Raw genomic sequence first — 4,925 nt, 5'->3', positions numbered from 1 at the left:
TGGATGTCTCCAATATCTTCTTGCATGATCATCTTGCCGAGCAGGTGTTCTGTGAGAAGCCCACTCGTTTCATCGATGACGAGCATCCAAACTTCGTTTGCTTTCTCTCTTGTTCACTCTACGGGTTGAATCAAGCGCCTTGGGCCTGGTACCAGCGTATTGTAGCCTTCCTGCGGTCTCTAGGCTTTCGGTCGACTCGCTCCGATGCCTCACTCTTTGTGTATCATCAGGGAGCTGACACTGCCTATTTGCTGCTCTACGTCGATGACATCATCCTCACGGCGTCCACCCCCGAGCTGCTTTAGCGGCTGACGGCTCGTCTTCATGATGAGTTTGCCCTCAAGGACTTGGGGCCCCTGCACTACTTCCTCGGCATCAAGGTGATACGATGGGGTGACGGTTTCTTTCTGCATCAGCAGAAGTACGCCCACGAGCTTCTGGAGTGTGCCGACATTCTTAACTGCAAGCCGGTGCCCACCCCCGTCGACACGAAGGCGAAGGTCTCTGCTCTGGAGTGGTCTCTCGCGTCCGTTGCAACGTTCTATCGCTCCATTGTTGGTGCTTTTAGTACCTGAGGCTGACTCGCCCTGACCTGCAGTACGCTGTCCAGCAGGTGTGCCTCCATATGCATGCCCCGCGTGAATCTCATTGGACCATGGTGAAGCGTATTCTCCGTTACATACGCGGCACCATGTCTTTGGGACTCACCCTGACGGCCTCCGCCTCCACTAACCTCGTTTCTTACTCGAATGCCGACTGGGCTGGCTACCCCAACACCCGGCGCTCCACGTCCAGCTATTGCATCTACCTTGGGCCCTCGCTGATCTCTTGGTCATCGAAGCGGCAGCCCACGGTCTCCCGCTCCAGCGTCGAGGCGGAGTATCCCATCGTGGCTAATGTCGTGGCCGAGTGCTTTTGGATCCATCAGCTGCTCCAGGAGTTGCTTTGTGATGTCCACAATGCCACTCTTGTCTACTGCGATAACGTCAGTGCGGTCTACCTTTCCGCCAATCCGGTGCACCATCGACGTACGAAGCATATTGAGCTCGATATTCACTTCGTGCGAGAGCAGGTTGGCCTTGGCCGTGTTCAGGTTCTCCACGTTCCGACGTCGCAACAGTTTGCTGATGTGATGACTAAGGGATTGCTTACTTCCGTCTTCGAGGAGTTTCAGTCCAGTCTCTCTGTCTCCGGCGACGCTTCAACTGCGGGGTGTGTTGACTAAATATTTTGTGTTGCATGTATATGCGTGTTGTGAGGGCATCTCCAGCCGCGCCCCCAGGAAGGCCTCCCCAGGCGTTCTTTTCGCGCCGGCGCCGAAAAAACGGCCTAGTCGCGCCCCCAGGAGCCCGATTTTCGCTGGCTTGGGCCGAAAACAGCGCCGGCGGACCCAGCCCGAACCCGGCGCCCTGGGGGGCGCCCGGGGGCGCCGAGGCGAGCTGTTTTGGTGCGAAAAAGACGCGGGCCAGCCGCGTCAGCGACTCGGCGCCTCGTCTTCCCCCAACGGCCTCGGTTTCTCGCGGGGAATCAATGGCAAGGCTGCCGCCGGTCAGCCTTGCCATTGATCCCTCACGGGCGGCGCTTCACGGGGCGGCGCGCCGACGCCTCCCTTCCCGTGCACGCGTACACATGGGTGCGGCCCGGCTATAAAAGCCAGCGGCCTCCACTCGCCTCTGCCCAGACCAGTCCCCCCTCGCCGCCGTCCAACCCCTCCCTCTCCCTGCCTCTCCCGAGCGCCGCCCTCCGGCCCCTCCCTCTACCTCTCTCGAGCCCGCCCCGCCCCGCCGTTGCCATGGCAAAACGCTTCCCCGGAGACGAGGCGGCGACCAACGGCTTCGGCCGCCGTTCGCTCCGCGAACAGGAGTCCTGGCTCCTGTTCCAGGCGAACATCCCGGCGCTGCCGGACATGCGCGCCGGGCCATTGAGGTGGAGGCTCAGCGCCGAGGGAGTACCCATTCCCCCGTTGCCCGACGCCATGGCGAAGCCGAAGTACTTCGCCGAGGAGGTCGAGATCGTGCGCGCGTCCCTCACCGATGCCCAACTCTCCCTCCCTCAGTACGCCGCCGACAACCACGCGGCCTGGGCGGCGTATTTCGAGCGCCGCCAGCAGCAGCGATTGGCGTCCACCAACGGCGCGCCGGTGGTCGGCGGCTGGCAGAACAGCGAGGGGCGCCACCTCTGATGGGGCGTCCCGGGTCGCACACTCGAGGGCGTGCTCACGTACCTCGAGGGCGGCAACGACCCGCCGTTGGCGTACCCCCCGGCGCAGCACCGACGCGTCGGGCCATGGGCGCCAAGGAGGTTCGGCTCCTCCTCCTCCTCTTCTTCCTCCCGATCCTCGTTGCACTCCTCCGGCACTCCGGCCCTGCTCGGCGTCAAGGCCGAGCCCGCGGCGGAGTCGCCGCTCGGCCGGTGCACTCGCAGCGCCGGCATCGTCATCAACGAGGGCGGCCGGCGCGCCTCGTCCTCGTCGGCTCCTCCGTGCTTCGTCAAGCCAAAGACGAAGCCGGGGCTGGCGCCGGTGAAGACGGAGCCGGGGCTTGCGCCGGTGAAGGCATAGTTCGACGACGACGACGCGGCCCTAGAATGGGCGCACCAGGACTCCATTGCGATGGAGAAGGCGCGCCGGGAGAAGGTGAAGGAGCGCCAGCACGCCGCCCTGCGCCGCTTCGAAGAGCGCCGACACGGCCGCGATGAAGACGGGGTCGTCGTCCTGCGCGACAGCGACGACGACAACGACGACGCGCCGCCGCCAGCCGCCATGGCGACGCCTGGTGCAGCAGGGGCGCCCGCGTCAAGGAGGAGAAGGCCGACGACGACGACGATGGCGGCGACGACTTCAGCGCCTTTCTTTTTTACATTAGGTTAATGTCATGAAAATGGCGAATTTCGCCGAAATTTGCCATGTTCAGACGAAATTTGCCATGTTTGGCCGAAATTTAACTAGTTTTTATCATAATTTCGCCGAACGTCTCATCTTTTTTTTTAAACGCGCCTAGGGACGGCCCTGGGGGCCGACTCGCCCCAGGGCCATTTTTTGCGCCGGCTCACCCCCAGGCGACGCTTTTTGACGCCCCTTGAGGGGCCAACGGCTGGAGATGCCCTGACCCACCTCCTAGTTTTGTATAGTTGTTATAACTGGCACTCCATCATTACATCGATTATTGTATTGCCAACTTGTCCGTCTAGAGCTAAAACAGAGGAAGTGCTAAATCTAGCTGACAACTTTATCGCCACACATAACTATCTTGACTTTATTTCAGCATAACCCTTAATCCAGGGAGACATTAGTCGAATTGGTCGACATAGATGCCAAACCCACCAGATAATTCCATATATTTCTTGCATGTGGGAGGGGAGCACCGCAGAGGCATTTGTTGTGCTGAAAGTTGTAGAGATCGAACCTCGCCGTGTCCCACCGGTGGGTACAGGGCCGCAGAGCCTGTTGTAGCTGACGTTGAAGAAGTGCAGGTTGGCGGCGCTCCCGACCTGCGCCGGGATGCTACCATGGATGGCATTGTGGCTCACGTCGACGAAGTAGACCTGCTCCGGGAGCACCACGCCTGAGAAGTCGAAATCGAAGGCGTTGCGGGACAGGTCAATGTACTGCAACTCCTTCCCGCGGCCGAAGAGGCCCGACGCGTCGCCGGTCAGGTTGTTGCGCGACAGCTCGAGGTGCGTGAAATTCACAGCGGCGAAGTCTGCCGGGATGGGCCCTGTGAGGTTGTTGTGCGACAGCCAGAGGTAAACGTCCTGGTGCGGAGACTTGCTTAGGAACATCGGGGGGATGGCGCCGGTGAGGCGGTTGCGGCTGAGGTTGATGCCGAGCAGATTGGGGATGGTCCCCAGCGACGCCGGGATGGCGCCGCTTAGCGAGTTGAAGGAGAGATCGAGCAAGTTGAGCTTCTTGAGCGCGCCCAGGAAGGACGGCATTGGGCCCGACACGGCCGTCCAGGAGATGCGGAGGCTCGAGAGGTTGGAGAGCTTGCCGATGGCCGGCGGTATGGGGCCCGACAGCAATGGGAGGTGGCGCAGGGTGAGGTCCTGCAGGTGGGAGAGGCTGGCGAGGGCGCTTGGGATTGTGCCCGTGAGGTTGGCGTCCTGGAAGATGGCGAGGCCGATGACGCGGCGCGTGAAGCAGTCGCAGGTGACGTCGTACCAGTCGCGGCAGGGGTTGTTGGGCGTCCAGGACGCTAAGTCGTAGGCCTCCCCGAAGGCGGCCTTGACGGCGAGCAGCGCCGCCTTGTTGCCTGGGTGGCAGTCCTAGTTGGTCGGTTCCGGATCGGGCTCGGCGTTGGCCGCGCCGGCGATGAAAGAGCAGAGGAGGACGAGCAGAGCGCGAGTGCATCCTCATCCTGTCGGATGTGTCTGTGATGCGTGTCCACTTGCGTCCCATGCTGCATATTTGTACGTATTAATTAATGCACTTGGACCTACCAGGCATTGACCGAACGTGGATCCATCAAGTATAGTGGAGTGGTATCTAATTAGTCAGAGAAGAAGACCGAACGTGGATCCATCAAGAAGAGCTGATGAGGATGCACTCAAGAAGCTCACATGCCATGTGTTTGGCGAATCGGCACCGACTGGACGACTGGTCCAACTTGCTTTGCATGGATTTAACCAGGAATTAAGGACAGTATAACCGAGTCTAAAGCGAGCCCTCACAGCGTTTTGAGTTTTCAGCCGTCCATTTTATTGATCTGGCCATTTACGTCTGTCGGATGCATGTGGGGCGCTGCTTGCCTGCTGTCCATGGGGCAGCTACTCCCGTGACTTTTTTGGGCTCCTCTCCTTGATTGTGCCAGTAAGCAAGCGGCCAGGCCAAGCGGCCCATTGGATAGAGAGCAACTCCCTTCGTCCCGTACCCTGCCGATTGCCTTCCACGCCGCAACCCCTCGATAATCTTATCGTGATGGCGGCGA

General features: G+C 60.6%; 1 pseudogene; it reads right to left on the bottom strand.

Annotated features, from left to right (window-relative positions):
• Positions 1–3,271: 3,271 nt before the first annotated feature.
• LOC123067836 (polygalacturonase inhibitor-like) lies at positions 3,272–4,354 on the bottom strand (annotated as a pseudogene).
• Between the last annotated feature and the right edge of the window lie 571 nt (positions 4,355–4,925).

The sequence above is a fragment of the Triticum aestivum genome, chromosome 3B (assembly GCF_018294505.1).
Source record: "Triticum aestivum cultivar Chinese Spring chromosome 3B, IWGSC CS RefSeq v2.1, whole genome shotgun sequence".
Taxonomy (NCBI): domain Eukaryota; kingdom Viridiplantae; phylum Streptophyta; class Magnoliopsida; order Poales; family Poaceae; genus Triticum; species Triticum aestivum.
The sequence above is the reverse complement of the archived record's forward strand: the minus strand, read 5'-3'. Positions and strand labels throughout refer to the sequence as shown.